The following is a 25,286-nucleotide window of genomic DNA, read 5'->3' on the forward strand; positions in this document are numbered from 1 at the left end:
ACAAAGGTGGAAATGTCCTTTAAGGGTCACGGGAGGACATATACTAGCGTCCTCCTGTGACCCAAAGCTCAGTATATAGCGAGCTATTGCTCACTATATACTCAGAGCGCCACAGCCGGGACAGATCCCAACAATGCTGTCCAGATCCACCCAGCTGCGTGAGTGACAGCTGGCTCTGCCTATCTAGAGACAGAGCCAGCTCTGCCTGCCCCGTCAGTTCCTTCACTCGGCGCTGGAGGATCGGAGAGGGGAGAGGGGAGAGGGGAATCCCTGCGGGGAACGGTGACTGAAATCACTCTCTGCAGGGAGAGATTGGCGGTATGTTTTCTCTGACTTCCCAATCAATAGAGCCGACCTTCTTTGTCACAGGTCGGCTTGAATTATGGGGATGAGTGTTTTTCACTCACTACATAATTCTCCTTTAACCATATATATTGTTATGTCCGGAGATAGTAAATTAGTATGTATAATGTTTTTTATATATATCTATAGATATATTGTGTATATGTCTACAAAAGGTGAGAGGAGTCGTGCTGTAGTTAGTTGGGGATGTTCAAACAGTCTTGAATAGTTTTGCATAGCAGGATAGAATTACCTAATGGCTTGTTACCAGTGTTTACCAGTGGTACCAGTTTTACTTACACAGATGTTATAAATAATCCCTTCTAGCTCCCAAAGATATGTACATCCACAGTACCATAGTAAAATACCTTTCCTCAGCTGCTAGCACTTAAAGTGAAAAAGAAAAAAAATCCTTTAGGCCTGGCTCACACCTGTACGTTTTGTAGCGCGTTCAATGCTCTACGAACGCTCTACAAAACGCTCAAACATGAAAATCCCATTATTTTCTATGGGTATGGTTCACACCTTGCCGTATTTCAGCCCGTCTGAACGCGCTACAAAACGGCCTACGCCTGAAAAGGTACATGAGCTTCTTTGCGGCGTTTTTGTTGCGCGTTTCCATTGGGATACAGCCAAGTAACGAATCGCGGTGAAAACTGCGTCACTAAACGCGCGACAAGCATATTCGAAACGCCTAGGTGTGAACAGAGCCTTAAAAGTCCCTTTTCCCAAAGGTAAACAAAGGTAAACAAATTATATGCAAAGCTTGCTAAATATAAATATAGTCAAAAATGCATCCAAAACAGATGATAATTTCTTAGTCATAACTTTATAATGGTTCTCACTAAAATAAGGCATACACAGTGAACATTTTGGCCAGTTCTTGGCGAACCAGATGAAATTCGAACAGTGGGCACCGCTACCTGCACCTTTCCCCAGGCATCCCTTGATCAGGTGATCGAATGATGAAGTTGGAAAGTTCTCCGGCTGGTGGCCGCTGTCAGAATACAATGGAAACAGTGGTAGATTCCTCCATCCACAATCCTAAATGTTGATGGAGGAATCTGTTTTTGTTTTTGTTTTTTTGTTCAGCCCGTAGATACTATCAGATGTTTGCACAAAACACAATTAATTTAATTTGCAATGGAAAGTTACTGACACCATACAGCAATGGTGTCAAGCTATGAATGAAAAAACATACTTGCTCAGCATGTGTGGATGTTTTTTGGGGGGGAATTTGAGCACAGGAGACTAGAGACCCTCCCCATCACTCAGGGGGTCACTTTCACATCCCTGGCCAGGGCATCTCCGCTCTACTAGTTACAGCCACTCTCTGCAGCTCACAGAGACATTTCAAGCTTCTGGACGAGAGGGCACAGGCAAAGTTTGTTGGATGGTGCCCATGACCAATTAGAGCATGTGGCTCCGTTCCCTCACCAGCAGTATTACAAAACAAAGGCAAGCTTTGAGCAGGCAGTGAGGGAGGCTGTCACTTGAGGATCAGGAGTGACCAGTGAGTTAGGTTAATGTGCAACATTACCTTGGGATCCTGTGCAGGGCCGGATTTACTCTCCCTGCCGCCCCAAGGCCAGATTCCGCAATGCACCCCCTCCCGCACATATTTTTTTTTATTGTTTCTTTATTTTTTTTTACTTTTTTATTTTATTTTTTACTTTTTTAGCTTATCGTTTACTTTTTTTATAATTTTTTTATTTTTTTATGATTTTCTTATTTTTTTAATATTTTTTTCTTATTATTTGTTACTTTTTAATCACCTTTTTATTTTATTTCATTATTTCTTATTATTTATAGTGACAGCTGTGGGGTGCATGAGTCAGCTGCTCCCACCCTGCAATGTGTAAAGTGCATCAGTACTACACTGTGTGGAACTCATCCTGCTTCCAAATGAAGGCTGCATGTATCCCCCTATCTGAGGTCATGTATACACTGTTTTCTAAACAAAAAATAACTTTTTTGGTTAGAGTAGGGAATGAAACCGTATGTGTCCCTATAAAGGAAATTTCACTTCTTGTTGTGATGAACCCAAGAGAGGTGCTAACCCTTCCCGCATTTGTCCAAAACCAATAAAAATGAGTTGCCTAGAGTTGTGTTTTAAAACTAAAAACATTTTCTGAGGTTAAGCTTCCATGAGGTTGGAACATTTGGCTGCATGAAATGTAATTGATAGAAGATGCAAATAGTATATGTCTGCAATGAGATCTGCTTTGAGTCTTGCAAATGTTTGCAAATTCTCTTCAATAAAAACAGAAAGTCTTAAAGTTTGTGTAGTAAATATGAACAAAAAGAAAATACTTATAGCCTAGTCCTGTCTGAAAACATTTTTTTTTATTATTCTAAACAAAAAAAACAAAACAAGTTTTGGCTGGTGTTAGGCTTTAACCAGTTGAAGACCAGAGTGTTAAACCTCCTTCCTGTCCAGGCCATTTTTCACTATTACAACATTACAGAAGGGAAATGTCAGGGACCCAGGGGTGGTCCTGGGTTCCCTCTGTATACAAAACTGGTCAGAGCCTTGACTCATTGCTGAGTGATTCTCCCTCCTGTGAACCTGTTTATTGATCTGACTTCCCGGCTACCAACCCTTTTGCCTGACCCTTCGCCTACGACTCTTGCTGCCTGCCACGACCCGGAACTGGACTTAACTACTCTATTTGGATTACCCTTTTGTACTGCAATTTTGGACATATTTCGTCCCACTCCTGGCCCCTTTTCTCGGCCTGACAGGAAATTAATAACAGGAGGTGATTTGAATCAGACCTTGAACCCTCCTTAGGTGTCTTCCTCACAAGCTACCTCTATTTGTTTCACAGTTCTGAATAAGAATAAATTGATTTTACACAATCCAGGAGTTACAGATGCCTGGAGAGCAAATAATACAAATACGAAACACTACTCTTACAATTCAGACAGATATAAGTCATATTCTAGAATATATTATTTATTCGTCTCTCAAGCTTTCATTGAATTGCAGCAGTTAAAAAAGGCCAGTTCACTCTATCAGACTACACACCTACTAAAATTAATTGCAATAAAGCTGCCAACTGAATAAAACTCTATGAGAAAAAAAAAAAGAAATATGATTTACAATATCTAGAGATGCAGAGCCAGCTATCAAACAGCCAGTGTGGTGGACCTCAACAGTATTGTCCAGGTCCGTCTCAGCTGTGGCGTGACTCTGCACTCTCAGTGTATAGCGGGCAATATCCCTTTATTTACTTTGGGTCACCAAAGGACATTAGTATATGTCCTCCTGCGACCCTGAAAATAACTATGGGCAAAAAAGGTTGGCCCATAGCTCTCTTTTAAATAGTTTAGGTATGTTAATATTCCATAACTTACCTCCACCCAAAAATTAGAAGAAGTTATCACATTACTAGAAATGGCAATTAAAAATGCCCCATATGGGATAGCTCCTTAACCTGATGGGTTTTCCATAGGATATTATAAATATTTTTGCATTACTACAGAATTATGATACTTCAATTCTTTCTTTACATAGAAAAAAACATAGATCTCCCTAAACAGTCCTTTGAAGCCACTATATCAAAAATCCCCAAAGAAGGGAAGGACCCTAATTACTGTACAAATTATAAGCCAATTTCCATAATAAATAACAATATCAAATTGTATGCAAATAGAATCACATCTCTTTTACCAACCATTTTCAAACCTGACCAAGCAGGATTCATTAAAAATAGACAAATCAAAAGACAACTTAACTATAATCCTAAGGCCCCTTTCACATAGGCTTTACAATCAGGCCTGCCAGTCAGTTTTTTCAGGTGGACCTGATTGGAAGCACAATGTTAGTCTATGGCAGCCGAATCTAAACGGACGGGCATCCGTTTACATCCGGTTACCCCTGGCTCCAGCCAGGTCTGGAAAAACAAACAGATCAGGGTTCCGTTTTGCTGGGCCAGATCATGCTGGATTGGGGGTAATCTGATGTAAACTGACACAAGTCCATTTATATCCGAGTCCCCATAGACCAACATGGGGTATGGTAAGTTCAGTTTTTTCCTCCATCACACGATGGAGGAAAAACAGTGAACAGACACGGATGTCACAACAGCCCAGATAGCAAGAAATTGTGCTGCAAGTTTGAAAATGACTTGCTAAACTCTTGCAGACTTGCCAAGCTTCGCAATTTTGTTGCACGATTACAGCAAGTCTGCATTGCAAGTCTCCAGACCAGCGAGCTTGCAGAGCTCTAGCTAAGACTTGCAGGACTCTTGCTGTAGACTTGCCAAGCAAATTTGCTACAAATTCAAAAAGTGTCAACTAGAACTTGTGCTGCAAGTATTCTGCAAGTGTACAACTTGCCAGGAAAATGTGCAGCAAGTTAACAAAATTACAATTTAACCCCGACACAAGTTTGTGGCAAGTTATCCTTGCTATCTGGGAGTGACATCCATTCCGATCAGCAGGGGATCTGTGCACTGATCCCCTCCTGGACGGTGTAAAAGGGACCTTAATCTTCTACATCAGGCAAAAAAAAAAGCAGAATAGAAACACTACTACTAAACACAGATGCAACAAAAGCATTTGACTGTATGAACTGAACCTTTCTAAAAAAGAACTTTTGAATAATTACATTTTCCACTAATTTTTATTAAACAAGCCCTGTACACCAACTCCAGAGTTAAAACAAATGGATCCCTTTCCAAATCTTTTCAGATTAAAAATGTATCCCGCCAAGGTTATTCGCTGTCACCAACTCTCTTTATTCTTACATAAATACTTTTACACAAACTAAGAACAAATGGAAGCATTAGAGGTTTCATCAGTGGCAGCAAGATATAGAAAGTCTTATCATTTGCTGATGAGCTTCTAAGAACATCCACAAAGTCCCTCAAGAGGTTTATACCACCGGTCCAGAGGATCAAGATATCGTCTATGTACCTATGCCATGACAACACATGGCATAGGTACATACACAAGTCATCCCTGGACCAGATGTCTTTCTCCCACCCTTCCAGGTACAGGTTGGCATAGGAGGGGGCACATCGAGTGCCCATAGCCGTCCCCTGTACCTGGAGGTAAGTTTTGTGTAAGTTTTGCAGTTTTATCCAGGTGGGACTCGACATCACAACCCCCAGAGGACAAAAAATTTAAAGCAAACACTTTGCCAACTGTGAAACTAGGGGGGTGATATATCTCCTGACTTGCAAATGTGATATGTTCTATGTGGGAAAAACTTTGTTGAAAAATAGAATTTCCGACCATGTTTCTGACATTAAGGCACGGTATTTAAGATCTCTCATTGCCAGACATATAGTACAAATACATGGGGGTAGAATCCAGGGGCTCCGTTTCTTTGTTTTAGACAGAATACACAAATCAAACAGACGGGGAGACTAGGACAAATGTCTACTGCAAAGGGAATGTAAATGGATTCACTCCACTAGATCTCACGAAGAACCAGGCATCAATAATGCCATCAATTTTAGTTGCTTTTTGTAAAATCTGAGTTCCTTTGTTCCAGCCGTTTTTATTGGATAAGTATATACAGGCTATCTTAGTATTATGTTCATTAAACATATATGATATATATATTATTAACAAAAGAGTATATTGTTTCTGGTGATGAGGGGATATATACATGGTCCCAATGAGAGAGGGAGTGTTTAATGCACATTGGACGCTAAACATCAATGCGCCCACTGTGCAGTGGATAACACTAAGATGAAACAATATTCATGTTTTTTCATAACATCTTGCATCCCAAATGTCACTCTAATATTGGAAAATGTAATATAATATTTCTTTACTTTTTAATATTGCACTTTTATATACATGATAGCCAGAACTGTTGAATTGAAATACAAATAGCTGTTTAAGCATTTAATACTTATTAGTTTATTATAACTGCATTCAATACTGATGATACTTCCGTTTGAATGAATATGTGCTGTGGAGACACACGCAGGAATAAGAGACCATTCATTGTTTCCAATCAAGGAGGTTGCATTCAGTATTTAAAGAAGCCAATTAGAACTCTTGCCAGACAACGACCTTCTGACGAAGCCCCAGTGTGGGGGGTGAAACACATCATAGGCGTAGGCTTGGTGTCTCTGTAAGACAGTTTTCGGCTATGGCCGCCCATGTCTGAATTACCTTTATGGATATATCGAAGGATTGCTAAATCGAGAGAGAAACTCTTCCAATAACGCATAGTCGTTGAAAAATACTGACTGGCTAAACTGGGTCAGAGCAGCAGCCAGGGCCAGATTCCCCACAAGACCACCGAGGCCCGACCTCGGGGTGGCAGGGCGCAGAGGGGGGGGCGGCAGCGGTGTCCTTGTGAGAAAGTTGTGGGCACCGGCGGTAAGTTGCCCTCTCTACATTTAGTCCTGCTTTGCACAAGCTGGACTAAATGTAGAGTGAGGAAGTCAATTGTTCGTTTACAAGTGATCTCGGCGATGTCGCTGAGATCACATGTAAAAAGTCTGCAGCCTGTCCTCCTCCTCCCCCCCTCCCCCTGCACTTACCTCTCTCCTCGCTGGCTACGTCCTCCGGGCTCCACCGCGGAGTCTGTCTCCTCTTTCTGGCCGCCGCGGCAGGGAGCAGGGTTAAAACTAACCCTGCCGCTCCATGTAGACAGGACAGTGACAGGGGAGAGCTGTGCTCTTCCTCTCTCACCTGTCACAGGAGTTCCAGCACAGTGCTGTGCTAGAACTCCTGAAAAATAAAAAAGTAAATAAGATAAATAACAATCTAAAAAAATTAAATTGATAAAAATATATTTAAATAAATAAAATGTAAAAAAATAATAAATAATTAAATACAAAAATAAAAAGTGATAAAAAAGTTTAAAAAATAAAGAAACAATAAAAAAAATTGAAACGAATCCTCCCGCCTGCCATCTGGTAGCCATTCTCCAATGATGGAAAGAGGGGGGGTCTGCAGTAGTTAGGACATACCAAATTGGTCCAAGGAAGAATGGTGAACCGGTGACAGGGTCATGGCAGGCAAAGCTCACTGATGCATGTGGGGAGTGAAGGCTGGCCCGTGTATTCCGATCCAATAGAAAAACTACTATAGATGAAATTGCTGAAAATGTTAATGCTGGTTCCGATGTGGGTGAACAAACAGTGCATCATAGTTTGCATCGCAGTCAGGGTGCTCATGCTGGCCCCGTCCACCACCTACAATGGGAATGTGAGCATCAAAAATGGACCACGGAGCAATGGAAGAAGGTGGCCTGGTTTGATTAATCACATTTTCTTTTACATCATGTAGATGTGTGTCACTTACCTAGGGAAGAGATGGCACCAGGATCACTATGGGAAGAAGGCAAGTCACCAGAGGCAGTGTGATGCTTTGGGCAATGTTCTGCTGGGAAGCCTTGGGTCCTGCCATTCATGTGGATGTTACTTGGACAGCCCCTACCTAAACATTTCTACTGACCAAGTACATGAAAGTTCATGGAAACAGTATTTCCTGATGGCAGTTGCCTCTTTCAACAGGATAATGTGCCCTGTCAGACTGCAAAAATGGTTCAAGAATGGTTTGAGCAACACAACTGTAAGTTCAAGGTGTTGACTTTGCCTCCAATTTCTCTAGGTCTCATTTAAAAGAAAAGGTAGATATACAGTACACTGTAAAGCAAAAAGCCTACATATAAAAAACACGTTTTTGTTTGCAAAAAATGCTCCATAAGGTTTTTATGGACCCATATACTACATCCATAAATCCATGCAATAATATCCATAGGGGCACAATAGATATCACAATATCAAAAACATTACATACAAAGTTGCTATTACTACCGCAGCATGAGAAGTCAGCCCATATGGAATCCTGCTGCCATGCCTTACCCATTACGATTCCTTTGGCCCACCTCCTGTTTTACAGGCCATGGAGGGTACTTGGACAAGTACTCCTGAGTTGTGTTAGAGACCTGTAGTGCCATTGTGACATCCTGGATGGTATGTCGTAAATTAGAATGTTTACAGTTTTTACTTGTTAATGGATTTGCAGAGGTCCGAGATCATTTAAGCAGGAGGAACATATAAGGGTATGCGCCCTAAATCTGCACTTGATTTTCAGTTTTCCTTTAGTTCAAGGATTTCTCCTGAAAAGTGTACTCAGGGGCTTTTTATGATGCGTCATCTACCAAACTCTGTTGAAAAATCCAGAGGGCTGAGTCAAAGATGCAACATGAGTTGGCCTTACAAGTTTGTTAGCTAGCTGATCACTGATAAGCTTTTTGTCTGTGTTTTTGGCCGAGCTTTAACGAACATCCCGAGGACTCTTCTGGAAGAGTCTTTGCCTATAGACTATTGCCTGAGTTTGGAGTTCTGGGCTGGAGCCTAGGTCAATGGGCCTCGGCCCTCTAGGGCCACCATGTGCTACCTTATATTTAAAGAGGATGTTATTTACCCTGATCATACTTATGAAGGGATAGCAGTGGGGACACTGGAGCCACAATTAAACCTCTGCTGGTCTCTGACTTTACCTATGTTGATCCAGTTGCTGAAGAGATATGATTGGGGGCAATGGAGTAACACTCAAACCTCTAGTGGTCTCATCCTGCAGTTGCTATATGGTACAAAGAAAACTCAGGAACCTCTGATATTATGGATTCTAATTCTGTCTGCTGTATAAAGAAGATGTCTAAGCTTCATCCAGGGACTGTCAGCTTTAAGAAGATGCACTACTGGTTTTTACCCAACCTTCTTCTCCCTTGTTGTACAATATACCTTTAAAAGACACCAATGGACTGCACTGCTGCTACTGCAAGAGTTACAGCTGAATAAGTAACTGGGCATAAGGATAAGGTTAATCTCAATTCAGGGTCCAATTTGCACTACACAAAGCCCATCTGAGTGGAGTGGCACTGCCAGAAACTGTACTATGGTCTCATGTTCCCACCTTTGTGGAGGCTCTGCCTTCAGTTTACCATACAGGTGCAATACATTTTAGTAGCTGGAGCAGAGAAACATTTGGGAATGTTTAACAATAGGGCTACACATATCAACCCTTCTAATAGTTTAAGAAGATAAATGGATCACTTTAAGTAAATTAAGATTAAACACTATAACTGCCATGTTGGCAAAAGGGGTTTTAGAAGATGGCCCCTAAACCATAAGGTATAGAATAACAGAATCAGGAGTCCACATAGTAGTTTACAACAAGCAGCATTTAAACATACTTACCATATACTGTAAATGCTATATTGTTTTGGAGAGATTATTCACTGTAAAAGCATTATACTGTTATTGTCATATTATTGCAAACATGTAGAAGAGTATAAAAATGTATATTTCTGTCCCCACAAAGATCTGGAATTGGTCACACTTAATGCAGGAAAAATGTCAGTGCCTTAGGAAGCCAGTGGTGATGCTGGATACTGAGAGCGTATAGGGGCAGTTAGGTCATGCATGCATGCATGCATGTCTGACCTCCCACAGAAATCTGTGTCCAGCCTAAGAGAGTCACGTCCTTATAATAGCCTCTGCCTGCCAGTCCACAGCAAGGAGATTTTAACACCATAAGTAGAAGGTAGTAGGTGATTCATCAACTTTCACCATTACTCAAATATCAGCTTTAGATAGGCTTAGCAGATATTAGCATTCTGTAAAACCCAAACAAAAGATATACCATTATACACAACTTCCCATAGCCAATATTTTCAGCCATTTTTTAGTGCGTTCTTAACTTATTCACTGCAGTTTTTAAAAGTACTATTTAGTTTTTTTTTTTTCTTATTTAGTCCCTTATTTACAGTCTTCAATCTTTATTATGAGGTTACAAAAGTGTATTCTTTGTATACAAGAGAATGAAAGTAGGCAGACATAGCCAACAAAATCATTTTAATTCTTCCAACTAGTGACACAACATTATAACTCTTTATCTAAAATGAAAATCGATGGGATCAGTACTCCTGCTTACATATATATGTATACTGTATATAATGGAGTAGCTGCTCAGTGGATAATTGTATCCATTATTATATACTGTACATTTCACAAAAATATATAGGCACAAAATGAAAGCAATATTCAACAATTAAAGTAAGTTAGATATGTTATCATACATGCACTGCTGAATAAGACTAGAAGAAAGGGAAAGCCAAGAAGTCCATAGCAAGCAGATTCCATAGTAATATTAGTTGTGGAGATTGCATCTTCCTTAATATATTTGATGTGACTTGATTGGTGTTTTGACTGTGTCTTCAATAATGTTATACAACATGCTTAGTTGAATGCAATTACACAGCAATAAAGGCTCCAAAGACAGTCTAGTCAAACTCTGCCTTTAATGCCTATACAGTTCTAGCAGCATAGTTATACCTAATCCATACTGCTTTGCCATAGATTACCTCTATTTTAGCCACTGTGATGGCCCACTGGATAGTGGGATGATGTGGAGAGCTTAGATTGAGGAAGTTGAAGAACCTGGAGCTAGCTCTCCAGTCACAGAGAGAACATTTTTCAAAAATGTAAAGGTGCATGCAGACATTGACCTGTTTTTGCATTTCAGAAAAACAAAATCCAGATCAGATGCAGTGGAGAAAAAGGGTTCTTATTCCTGTGTCTCTTGCATTTCGACTATTCCAGTGTTAGAGCATACATAGGACAGGAATGCCTGTGTCCCCCTCCACACACCATGGTATCATCCTACAACCCCTACTTCACTACAGAGCTTAGTGGTAACATAGGTGTTGAATGATGGAACCATGCTGTGCAGAGGGGACACAGGCATCCAACACTCCCGGACGTGTTGAATGCTTATCCAAATGACAGAGGCTGCAGTGTTGGAGTGGGGGGAAGGTAAGAGGCATGAGCCAATGGGGATGCTAGTATAAGAGCTCTTCTATTGCAGGGCACCATTTTTGTTTTAATCTGCGACCCGCTGTAACCAGCACCGAGATTAATAAATCAAATCTAACAATGGCCACTTTGTGCAGCTAGCTTTCACTTAATATTCTTAGACAAGGCAGCCAAAAAGACGATTACTTTATCTTTGCAGTGCAAAAAACTGGTAAAGTGTAATGCTTCCATCTTTAAAATAACTAATATCCTCCTGGTGAATGCTTTGACATGTTCACCACTTGTCCTAAGTACAATAATAGAAGTGGTGACTGCAGGGAATATATGCTTCCCTAATTTTACTGGCTATGGGTATGAGCCTACTGTGCTTAAAGAAAATATGTACTAAAAGAAATATGAAGGCTGACATTGCTGAACTCTCCTGAAAATACTACTTGCCTGTCTCTGGCTTCAGTATTTTATGAGGGTTGTACATATCCCTTAGGCTCGTTAGACTTGCTTTGGTGTTGATAATAACCATGATGTTTGTTTAACTATCCATTTGAGAAAAGAAGAATAGTGATAAGCTACTGTAAATTCAAAGCAATACTGTTCAACAGGCAATATTTGTGGATTGATTAACACCTACTAAATAGCGAATAGAACTGTTGGGTTAATAAGGGAATGTGCAAAGGTCTTATAGATTGTTTTGTAATGGCTATATCGCCGGAGCATTGATATTCTGATTATAAACAGAGGCCAAGGATGGGCTGATAATTATCAGGCAACACCAATAGAAAACCTCTAACCCAAGACACCAAGGTGACTACATGCACTTTTATAATGTATTTTCTGCTTCTCCCTGCTACAATATGTTTGGCTGAAGGTTTAATTTAAAGTGTATTTATACTTTGTTAGTTATTCTATAGCATGGAAACCATAATAACATCTCACTTAGTGCATTATCCAGTTTTTTAGTTCCTTTAATTAAAATGTAAGAGCTGAATAGGTGGCATAGAGAAGACACTATACTAAGACCATATAGCCAATCAGTGTCATTTTCTGTAAACAATGCCATAGTTACAGAGCTGAATAGGAGAATATGAAGGATTAATAATGAGGTGACAGTTCTCATTGCTCGAATGTGAGAGGCCACACTAGGAGTGCTGGAATCAGTGGTGCCATGTTGCATCCTTTTCACATGTCTAAAGAGGGAGATGATAATGCATGTAGCAGAGCCTGAGCAAAGCATAAAACACAATGAAGAAACTGTTATGTATGAATCGAGAGACCAAAAACATCTTGCAGAAAACTGGTTAAAGGGTGTTGAGTATTGGGTTCCATTTGCTTGACAATTCTGCTGAAGATCCGAAGCAACATATAGGCTCACAAAGAATGATCCCAAAATAAACAAAAGAATAATCCAAGGACACAACCTGACAAATCTCCTCTGTAGATAAATGTAGACCTTGTGGTTGACATTGACAATCTTTAGACAAAAATGTACACATAGCCATGCAGTAATCCATAGATTACTGGACATTAGGCTCAAGTACATAGCCAAGCTAATCTGAGCATGCTCATCCAAGGCCAAAACATTTACTCTTAAAATTACAAAACAAAATCGGTAGCATTTCTGCAATCCATGCAAGAAGTTGCAGATAATAATTCCAAGGATGAGCTGATCACTTAAACAAAGCTTTCTTTTCTTAACAAAATCCAGAATGTTTACAGCAAGAATGAAGATATTTCCAGGAAAAGAAGCCATCAAAGCCACGAGGCTTACAGAAAACAATGCAGCCTCTGAGTTAAGCATTGTTCCTTTCTTAGATCCTTCACACAGGCTTCTTGGCAGACCTGGGCTGAATAGTTCTTTGTCATGCGCCTTAGCCCATAAATGCGCAACAATGCTGAAACCTGATGCATTTGAAAGCTGATCTGCTTTGCAAAACAAAAATGAGGTGTCACGTGCTATTTTTCTTTAAACAAATGAAAAACAAATATATATATATATATATAAGAGGATTAACCCATTAATGAATATGGGCAGCAGATGTATGCCCTAGTTGTTAGCACATTCCCACAGCCAGGTATACATCTTTTTGTATGTTAAAATGTATTTGTCTATGGATATTCCTGTCTAACCATTCATGTATACAAACCTGTGAATGCGGGGCCACAGGCAAATCCATTCATAGGAGAATGCCTATGCTGAAGTGTACACTTGCACATGAATTCAGCTATGACCAGGGGTCATATCATATGTGCTGGGAAACTATCATATTGACTTCTAGCTGTTGATTGCAGTCATGTATGTAGTATTTCTTGGTTAGCAATGGGTTAAGCTGTGAGCAGCCAAAAGAGTTACATTTATGATGTATACTTGACACATGCAACCTTGTGCAAAGTGTGGTTAGTTTGTAGACTTTTCTAGGTATCTACGGCTTGTGACATGGTTGGCAAAATTAGATATTTGCCAAGATTAGATTTCCCTGCAGTTGAATCATTTGATGTTTCAAGAGATTCCACTAGTCTGTTACAATGCTGGGACAAAATAAAAACATTTAATTTCTGTGTTGAAGTGCCTGTGTCTGCACAAATCAGAGCTCTTCTGTTCTACATGTAGGGACCTGCACGGACTGAGCGGTTGGTTAGGTGGATGAGTCTGACAAGAGCATTCATGGTAGACTGAAGGGGAATTAGCCTGTGTTGAGGTAGGCCAATGAGGAGGGAGTTGCAAAATTAGATATTTGCCAAGATTAGATTTCCCTGCAGTTGAATCATTTGATGTTTCAAGAGATTCCACTAGTCTGTTACAATGCTGGGACAAAATAAAAACATTTAATTTCTGTGTTGAAGTGCCTGTGTCTGCACAAATCAGAGCTCTTCTGTTCTACATGTAGGGACCTGCACGGACTGAGCGGTTGGTTAGGTGGATGAGTCTGACAAGAGCATTCATGGTAGACTGAAGGGGAATTAGCCTGTGTTGAGGTAGGCCAATGAGGAGGGAGTTGCAAAATTAGATATTTGCCAAGATTAGATTTCCCTGCAGTTGAATCATTTGATGTTTCAAGAGATTCCACTAGTCTGTTACAATGCTGGGACAAAATAAAAACATTTAATTTCTGTGTTGAAGTGCCTGTGTCTGCACAAATCAGAGCTCTTCTGTTCTACCTGGAGGGACCTGCAGGGACTGAGCGGTTGGTTAGGTGGATGAGTCTGACAAGAGCATTCATGGTAGAATGAAGGGGAATTAGCCTGTGTTGAGGTAGGCCAATGAGGAGGGAGTTGCAATAGTCAAGACGAGAGATAACAAGTGAGTGGATGGGTAGCTTTGCGGTTTTTTTGGTGAGGAAGGGGCATATTTTGGAGATGTTATGAAGGTGAAGGCGGCAGGATTTGGATAGTGTGACAGGGTTGACGATGTGTATGTCAGTGAGAGGTTGAAAAGGGCAGCTTTCCCTGGCTAGGAAAGGGTTAAGCCTGGCCCAACAGGTAAACCTGCTCTCTCTCTATTAATTAGCCTGCACCTGATAGTGACTGGGAGGGGGAGAGAGCTCAGAGTGAGATCCAGGCTGCACTGGATGGACACAGACTGGAGAGTGTCTGCATATCTGGGGAATAAGGTCTGCCAGAACAAATGTATGTATTGGACTGTGTTTTTGTTCATTTATACTGGAAGCTGGAATAGGCGCTCCAGTAGGACGTAGTGAGGGACACTACTGTTTAGTTAGCCTCCTAAGGTGGAGTAGGCCTTTTTATTTCTGTTACTTTTGAGTTCTGCCGGAAATTGTTTGTTTAAAGGAGACTTTTACGTTGCATGCAATAAAGCTGCATTTATTGCCAATACTCTTTAAAGACCAGTGACTTTCCTACAATAGTGATTGGATGTGGGGCAGAAAGGTGAGTACCTAGCATGGGGGGAGGGTTGGGTAGTTGTGTTATCAATCTGAAGGGAAAAGTTTGGGGAAGGTGCACGGACAGGAGGAAATATCATAAGCTCAGTTTTTGAAAGGTTTAGTTTTAAGAAGTGTTGTGACATCCAGACTGATATGTCAGTTAGTAGATTATATGACATGCAAGGACACTGAGGGGGTGAATTGTGGAGTAGAAGCATACAGTATATTTGAGTGTCATTGGCATAGAGATGTTAGTGGAAGCCATGTGAGGTAATTAACTAACCACGGGAGGAGGTGTAGATAGAGAAGAGAAGGGGTCCAAATACAGAGCCTTGGGGGACGCCTACAGAAAGAGGAAGATGGGAGGAGGAGTTAGATTTGTAGGTGGCACTAAACCAGCGCTTAGGTAGGAGGAGAACCATGAGAGAGCAAAGTCTTGTAGGCCAAGCGAGTGGAGTTGTTTTTAGCAGGAGCGGGTGGTCAACAGTGTCAAAAGCAGCAGAAAGGTCTTATAGCAAGAGTAAGGAGTAGTAGCTGTTGTTTTTAGCAGTTAGTAAGTCATTAGTGAGTTTTAGGAGGGTGGTTTCAGTGGAATGTAGGGGGCGAAAGCCAGACTGTAAGGGGTCAAGAAGGTTATCAGCGAGGTTGCTGTTCAGTCTGCTGTATATAAGGCATTCTAGGAGTTAAGAGGTGAATGGGAGTAAGGAGATTGATCTGAGATTGTTGAGGTTGGTTGGGTCCAGTGAGGGTTTTTGGTTATTGGGGTGACCAGCGCATGCTTTAGAGGGAAGGGAAAGATGCCAGTAGAGAGGGAAAGATTGAAAATGTGAGAGAGTGTAGGATAGAGCAAGAGGGTGATCAAAGTAAAGGTGAGGGAATAGGGTCCAGGGGGCAAGTAGGTGTCAGAGAAAAACTTTGTAACCTCCTTTGTGGTGACAGAGTCAAAAGAGGAAAGTAACAAGTGTGATGGTGGATCTGTCAAACTCCCGAATGCCATTCGGGTGTGAGAGCCGAGGTGTCATATGAAAAGTATGCCGGGCCAGTGCTCGGATCAAGGGTCTGGTAGGAATGTTAGGGGGGACCCCACAATTTTTTCCCCCATTTTTGGGGGCTGGGGTTCCCCCTTAAAAATCCATATCATACCTGGTATGGATTTTGGGGGAAACCCCAAGCACTTTTTTTTTGTTTTAACTTGGGGGAATGTCCGTCCTAACATTCCTACCAGACCTAATGGGTCTGGTATGAATTGGGGGGAACCTCATGCTTTTTTTTCCCCCTCTTCTGCCGACTGTAAAAAAAGAAAAAACAAATTCTAATGTCACTTTGCTGCAATGAAATTTTGTCCAGTAAACTCAATTTTGTCCAGACCAGAGCTAACGAATTTCGTAATCGGAAAAATTTGGATTCGTTTGCATTCGTTATATCTGTAATTCAGGATTCGGATACATCCGAATCTTCGGATTTCTGAAATTTCATCGGAACGAAACAAATCGCACATGTCTACTACTCATTAATGAGTATCCCACTGGGGGAATCAGGTGGAAAAAGATTTGGAAGTCCTAGTGGACAGCCACCATCGTAACAGCATGCAATGCCAGGCAGCAGCAAATAAGGTGAGCAGGGCACTGTCATGCATAAAAAAGGGAATGTTCTCTAAAGACAAATCCATAATTCTGCCCCTTTACAAAACACTGGTTTGGCCACATCTTGAGTATGCAGTTTAGTTTTGGTCACCAATCCACAAAAAGGATGTCCTTGAGCTGGAGAAAGTCCAGATAAGGGTGACAAAGCTAATAAAAAGGTTAGTGAACATAAACTATGAGGAAATAATGCTAGCATTAAGCCTGTTCACTCTTGAAAAGAGGAAAGGGTACATGATATTATTGTACAAATTGTTTAATGGTGATGGGATAATCAGTAATAAACTGTTTACTGTTAGTTCACTCAGGAAGACAGGAGGCCACCATCTGTAACTGGAAGAAAAAAAGGTTTAATCTCAAAACAGCGAAGGGGGTTCTTTACTGTGAGAGCTGTAAAATTGTGGAACTCCCTTCCAGAGACAGTGGTTTCAGCTGAAAGTATGGAATCATTTAAGACCTATCTAGATACTTTTCTCAGAGAGCAAGATATGCAGAAGTAATCTTAGTAACTCATACACAAAACACACACACAACCAAAGAGGTTAAATTAGATTGACCCGTGTCTTTATTCAACCTCAACAGCTATGTAACGTAACATTTAATTTGCAAGGAATTGCAAGGACTATTCAAATATCAGTTAATGCAATCTACAAAACTGCATACAATAATAGAGAAATCAACAGCAAGAAACTTTGCAATCCAATAATTCTTATCTATGGAAACTGCAATACTTGTGCCCGAAAAGGTTAAATAAGTTTTAGCTACACTGCAGTACCAAACAAAACTTGCTGCTTGGGTTATTAATAACGCTCTTAAACCCATTTGCAACAGTAAGGGCTTGTTCACACTAAGTGGTGGCTGGAATTTTTCTGCAACCAAACAACACCAGAGATCACTAGGTAACATGATGATGAAGAATTATGTGATTCTATGTGCCACATTCATGCCACAATGCGTGTGTGATGTGCAGTGTACTGTACTGAGAAAAATGCAGATATGCTGGGGATGAGGGTGTTGTGGGAAATTTTAAAGTACAGGTACAGATACCTGCTCTCCGTTAGTTAGTTAGTGGGTCCAAAATGTGAAATAAATTAAAATATTGCATTATTGGAGACTAACGCACACAGACACCAAGGGTATGCTGCAAGCTAGCCTGATTTATTACACAACTGCATAAGCATTTATAGTGAAATACACATAATTTGTACAACTTTAATCATTGGACAAGTTTGGATGACTCCACAGGCCCTATTCGGTAACTTTAGATATTTTTGGTAACAACCAAAAATATGTCTTGTAGTCACAAGCTTCTTAGTCTTGCTTGGAAATTCACAACTTTTCAACACTCATATGTCCCAAGATGTTCCAAGATTATGGAAGTAACATAGAATAGAATATCATTGGCCAAAGGTTAAAAAATGTACAGTATTGTATATGTGCAATTTTAAAATCGCAGACACCATTTTAAAATGTATCTTTCTATCTCAAAGTGTAGGGTTTATATGGAGGACCATCAATCTCATAATAAATGCACTGGTGCTTCTAAATTTGTGCAAACTGTTGTATCACAGGCAAATTGTAGAATAAAAATTATCCAATAAACCATCTTCAAATCAAACTGAATGAATTACCCACAAGTTCTGGCTCCTGCAAATTGATTTGCATATTCATAGTGCCGCTTAGGTTTTTCAGTGCCATGCCAATGTTCTTTTGTGCTTTTCGGATTCCTTAACAACAGGTATTCTGTTTTTGATTTTTCTTTCACAGAGAGAAAATTATGAAAGCAGTAATTAACAGGAGGCCAGACAATGCCAGACGTACAATGTTTGGAAGGGTATAATCTATGTTGGTTTGTCCTTTGTGCCTGCAATCAAAAAACAAAAAGGAAAAAAAAATAGCAGACATATCAGTACATTTATTCTACCAAATCTCTAGACTTTATACATCTTTAAGACAAACCTTTAATTTTGGAAAACTTATAAAACCAGCATCTGATGACCCCTGAGAAAAAGGAACTTAAACAATGAGCATAACTATCATCCAGGCCAGATCAGGGACAAAATCTGAGCACATTGCAGTCAACCAGAACAGCAGGTACAGGATCAGGATTAGAAGACAGGAATATACTGCCAAATGATGCTTAATGGCCATCAATGGGAGGGCATTTTACCAGAGCCATTGAAAGTAAAAGTGGACTTGTCTGGCATCACAACTTCCAATATGGGAAGCATGGTGGCTTATCGGAACGGGGGTCTTAGGTAGGCCAATGAGGAGGGAGTTGCAATAGTCAAGACGAGAGATAACAAGTGAGTGGATGGGTAGCTTTGCGGTTTTTTTGGTGAGGAAGGGGCATATTTTGGAGATGTTATGAAGGTGAAGGCGGCAGGATTTGGATAGTGTGACAGGGTTGACGATGTGTATGTCAGTGAGAGGTTGAAAAGGGCAGCTTTCCCTGGCTAGGAAAGGGTTAAGCCTGGCCCAACAGGTAAACCTGCTCTCTCTCTATTAATTAGCCTGCACCTGATAGTGACTGGGAGGGGGAGAGAGCTCAGAGTGAGATCCAGGCTGCACTGGATGGACACAGACTGGAGAGTGTCTGCATATCTGGGGAATAAGGTCTGCCAGAACAAATGTATGTATTGGACTGTGTTTTTGTTCATTTATACTGGAAGCTGGAATAGGCGCTCCAGTAGGACGTAGTGAGGGACACTACTGTTTAGTTAGCCTCCTAAGGTGGAGTAGGCCTTTTTATTTCTGTTACTTTTGAGTTCTGCCGGAAATTGTTTGTTTAAAGGAGACTTTTACGTTGCATGCAATAAAGCTGCATTTATTGCCAATACTCTTTAAAGACCAGTGACTTTCCTACAATAGTGATTGGATGTGGGGCAGAAAGGTGAGTACCTAGCATGGGGGGAGGGTTGGGTAGTTGTGTTATCAATCTGAAGGGAAAAGTTTGGGGAAGGTGCACGGACAGGAGGAAATATCATAAGCTCAGTTTTTGAAAGGTTTAGTTTTAAGAAGTGTTGTGACATCCAGACTGATATGTCAGTTAGTAGATTATATGACATGCAAGGACACTGAGGGGGTGAATTGTGGAGTAGAAGCATACAGTATATTTGAGTGTCATTGGCATAGAGATGTTAGTGGAAGCCATGTGAGGTAATTAACTAACCACGGGAGGAGGTGTAGATAGAGAAGAGAAGGGGTCCAAATACAGAGCCTTGGGGGACGCCTACAGAAAGAGGAAGATGGGAGGAGGAGTTAGATTTGTAGGTGGCACTAAACCAGCGCTTAGGTAGGAGGAGAACCATGAGAGAGCAAAGTCTTGTAGGCCAAGCGAGTGGAGTTGTTTTTAGCAGGAGCGGGTGGTCAACAGTGTCAAAAGCAGCAGAAAGGTCTTATAGCAAGAGTAAGGAGTAGTAGCTGTTGTTTTTAGCAGTTAGTAAGTCATTAGTGAGTTTTAGGAGGGTGGTTTCAGTGGAATGTAGGGGGCGAAAGCCAGACTGTAAGGGGTCAAGAAGGTTATCAGCGAGGTTGCTGTTCAGTCTGCTGTATATAAGGCATTCTAGGAGTTAAGAGGTGAATGGGAGTAAGGAGATTGATCTGAGATTGTTGAGGTTGGTTGGGTCCAGTGAGGGTTTTTGGTTATTGGGGTGACCAGCGCATGCTTTAGAGGGAAGGGAAAGATGCCAGTAGAGAGGGAAAGATTGAAAATGTGAGAGAGTGTAGGATAGAGCAAGAGGGTGATCAAAGTAAAGGTGAGGGAATAGGGTCCAGGGGGCAAGTAGGTGTCAGAGAAAAACTTTGTAACCTCCTTTGTGGTGACAGAGTCAAAAGAGGAAAGTAACAAGTGTGATGGTGGATCTGTCAAACTCCCGAATGCCATTCGGGTGTGAGAGCCGAGGTGTCATATGAAAAGTATGCCGGGCCAGTGCTCGGATCAAGGGTCTGGTAGGAATGTTAGGGGGGACCCCACAATTTTTTCCCCCATTTTTGGGGGCTGGGGTTCCCCCTTAAAAATCCATATCATACCTGGTATGGATTTTGGGGGAAACCCCAAGCACTTTTTTTTTGTTTTAACTTGGGGGAATGTCCGTCCTAACATTCCTACCAGACCTAATGGGTCTGGTATGAATTGGGGGGAACCTCATGCTTTTTTTTCCCCCTCTTCTGCCGACTGTAAAAAAAGAAAAAACAAATTCTAATGTCACTTTGCTGCAATGAAATTTTGTCCAGTAAACTCAATTTTGTCCAGACCAGAGCTAACGAATTTCGTAATCGGAAAAATTTGGATTCGTTTGCATTCGTTATATCTGTAATTCAGGATTCGGATACATCCGAATCTTCGGATTTCTGAAATTTCATCGGAACGAAACAAATCGCACATGTCTACTACTCATTAATGAGTATCCCACTGGGGGAATCAGGTGGAAAAAGATTTGGAAGTCCTAGTGGACAGCCACCATCGTAACAGCATGCAATGCCAGGCAGCAGCAAATAAGGTGAGCAGGGCACTGTCATGCATAAAAAAGGGAATGTTCTCTAAAGACAAATCCATAATTCTGCCCCTTTACAAAACACTGGTTTGGCCACATCTTGAGTATGCAGTTTAGTTTTGGTCACCAATCCACAAAAAGGATGTCCTTGAGCTGGAGAAAGTCCAGATAAGGGTGACAAAGCTAATAAAAAGGTTAGTGAACATAAACTATGAGGAAATAATGCTAGCATTAAGCCTGTTCACTCTTGAAAAGAGGAAAGGGTACATGATATTATTGTACAAATTGTTTAATGGTGATGGGATAATCAGTAATAAACTGTTTACTGTTAGTTCACTCAGGAAGACAGGAGGCCACCATCTGTAACTGGAAGAAAAAAAGGTTTAATCTCAAAACAGCGAAGGGGGTTCTTTACTGTGAGAGCTGTAAAATTGTGGAACTCCCTTCCAGAGACAGTGGTTTCAGCTGAAAGTATGGAATCATTTAAGACCTATCTAGATACTTTTCTCAGAGAGCAAGATATGCAGAAGTAATCTTAGTAACTCATACACAAAACACACACACAACCAAAGAGGTTAAATTAGATTGACCCGTGTCTTTATTCAACCTCAACAGCTATGTAACGTAACATTTAATTTGCAAGGAATTGCAAGGACTATTCAAATATCAGTTAATGCAATCTACAAAACTGCATACAATAATAGAGAAATCAACAGCAAGAAACTTTGCAATCCAATAATTCTTATCTATGGAAACTGCAATACTTGTGCCCGAAAAGGTTAAATAAGTTTTAGCTACACTGCAGTACCAAACAAAACTTGCTGCTTGGGTTATTAATAACGCTCTTAAACCCATTTGCAACAGTAAGGGCTTGTTCACACTAAGTGGTGGCTGGAATTTTTCTGCAACCAAACAACACCAGAGATCACTAGGTAACATGATGATGAAGAATTATGTGATTCTATGTGCCACATTCATGCCACAATGCGTGTGTGATGTGCAGTGTACTGTACTGAGAAAAATGCAGATATGCTGGGGATGAGGGTGTTGTGGGAAATTTTAAAGTACAGGTACAGATACCTGCTCTCCGTTAGTTAGTTAGTGGGTCCAAAATGTGAAATAAATTAAAATATTGCATTATTGGAGACTAACGCACACAGACACCAAGGGTATGCTGCAAGCTAGCCTGATTTATTACACAACTGCATAAGCATTTATAGTGAAATACACATAATTTGTACAACTTTAATCATTGGACAAGTTTGGATGACTCCACAGGCCCTATTCGGTAACTTTAGATATTTTTGGTAACAACCAAAAATATGTCTTGTAGTCACAAGCTTCTTAGTCTTGCTTGGAAATTCACAACTTTTCAACACTCATATGTCCCAAGATGTTCCAAGATTATGGAAGTAACATAGAATAGAATATCATTGGCCAAAGGTTAAAAAATGTACAGTATTGTATATGTGCAATTTTAAAATCGCAGACACCATTTTAAAATGTATCTTTCTATCTCAAAGTGTAGGGTTTATATGGAGGACCATCAATCTCATAATAAATGCACTGGTGCTTCTAAATTTGTGCAAACTGTTGTATCACAGGCAAATTGTAGAATAAAAATTATCCAATAAACCATCTTCAAATCAAACTGAATGAATTACCCACAAGTTCTGGCTCCTGCAAATTGATTTGCATATTCATAGTGCCGCTTAGGTTTTTCAGTGCCATGCCAATGTTCTTTTGTGCTTTTCGGATTCCTTAACAACAGGTATTCTGTTTTTGATTTTTCTTTCACAGAGAGAAAATTATGAAAGCAGTAATTAACAGGAGGCCAGACAATGCCAGACGTACAATGTTTGGAAGGGTATAATCTATGTTGGTTTGTCCTTTGTGCCTGCAATCAAAAAACAAAAAGGAAAAAAAAATAGCAGACATATCAGTACATTTATTCTACCAAATCTCTAGACTTTATACATCTTTAAGACAAACCTTTAATTTTGGAAAACTTATAAAACCAGCATCTGATGACCCCTGAGAAAAAGGAACTTAAACAATGAGCATAACTATCATCCAGGCCAGATCAGGGACAAAATCTGAGCACATTGCAGTCAACCAGAACAGCAGGTACAGGATCAGGATTAGAAGACAGGAATATACTGCCAAATGATGCTTAATGGCCATCAATGGGAGGGCATTTTACCAGAGCCATTGAAAGTAAAAGTGGACTTGTCTGGCATCACAACTTCCAATATGGGAAGCATGGTGGCTTATCGGAACGGGGGTCTTAGTTTGAATCTTGACCAGTACACTATCTAAATGGAGGTTAAATGTTCTCATTGTGCTTGTGTGTTTTTTCTTCCACACTCCAAAGACATGCTGGTAGGTTAATTATCTCATCATTTCTAATTTGGCCCTAGTGTGTGCATGTGAGATAGGGACCTTAAGGTGCCCATACACCTTACGATTATCGGACGAAACTTTTCGTCCGATGATCGAATAGTCGTGCGATTTTCGTACGGCAGCCCCATCCTGCCCCGATGATCGCAAGAATCATTTAGCCGTAATTAACCAAAAGCACCTGGACGAAATGCGGTAATTGATTTGCCGTATTTTCGTTAGCGCAAGCGCAGTGTACATCGTACGACTTTTGACGGATGGAAACGCCAGCAACCTTACGACAATTGTACGATCTAGCAAAGTTTTCAAATATGCTTGACCGTCAAAAGTCGTACGATTGTACAGTATTGTCGGTCGGACACTGCAATGCACACATACGATTATCGGACGAAAAGTCGATCGCATACGAAAATCCGATAATCGTAAGGTGTATGGGCACCTTCAGATTGTAGCTCCTTGAGGGCAGGCACTGTAAACATACAGTATGTAAAATGCTGTGCAAATTGTTGGTTCTATAATAAATAAATAAAATATGCTACCCACATGATTGCCTAGCTGAATGACCACAGACAGACAACGTATCAGTATACAGCAGACAGGAAAATAAAATGTCATGAATAGGAACAACAAGATACACACACAGACCGGTACATAAGAGAAAGGCCATAACAGACAGAATGAAACGGTGTAAGGCTTAGCCCAAACTAAAAAACAGACACAAGGTGAAGTGAGAGACCAACAGAGCTCCCTAATAGATGTAAGCAGAGAATAGGTGAAATATGGGTATACGGGTTTGGGTTTACCATTGGTTCAAGGTAAATCCTGCGAGTTTAAGGTCCGCAGTCCGGGTGAACTAATACTGGCATTTGCCCAGCTGAATTCTTTATAACCATAAAACCCTGCAAGCCTTAGAAGGGCCAATAATGGAGGTTTTGTTATGTGCCAGTCCCCTCATTCTATAAGCAGAGGTGCAGAACAGCCATAGTGTTAGTGTATAGGAAGCTGCTGTAGGGAAAATATAGGGAAAGCTGACAAACTGCATAGGGAAATATTAGGGTCAGCTCGGTAACTGTATTTTAATTCTGATTACTAGCTCTTTGGGCAATTAACCCCTTTGCTACCTTTGTTGTTAATATTGTGGGCCTATTTTTAGTTAATGTTATTTTGCGGTTGAGTTAAGGGTTTTGGAGGGTTTCAATTATTTTGGAGGATATATTGGTTTTAACTGCTTTTTAGGGGCTTTTGTTTCAAGGGGAGCAGTTTGGAGTTTTGTTTGTTTTGTGGTTTTCTTGATTTCCATGTTCACCACTTCCCGCGGGTTCACGTAATTGTACGTTATCCGCTGGAAGTGGTTATACCAAGAACACAGCTGCTCCTGGTACCGTTTTAAACAGCCAGCAATTGCTGTTTAACCGCTTGAAGACCAGGTGTTTAGACCCCCTTCCTGGCCAGGCCATTTTTCAGTGTTCAGCGCTGCAGTACTTTGACTGACATTTATTCCGTCATGCAACGCTGTACTGAAATGAATTTTATACCATTTTTTTGGGGAGTAATAGAGCTTTCTTTTGGTGGTATTTAATCACCACTGCGGGTTTTATTTTTTACTATATTCAGGAGAAATTACTGAAAATTTAGAAAAAAGTTTTTTTTTTACATTATGTTATAAAACAACTAATATTACCCACTTTTTTGGTAAAATATAAAAGACGGGGTCACGTCGGGTAAATAGAC

Source organism: Nanorana parkeri, unplaced genomic scaffold (assembly GCF_000935625.1).
Source record: "Nanorana parkeri isolate BGI_ZX_2015 unplaced genomic scaffold, ASM93562v1 scaffold1440, whole genome shotgun sequence".
In the NCBI taxonomy this organism is placed as follows: Eukaryota; Metazoa; Chordata; class Amphibia; order Anura; family Dicroglossidae; genus Nanorana; species Nanorana parkeri.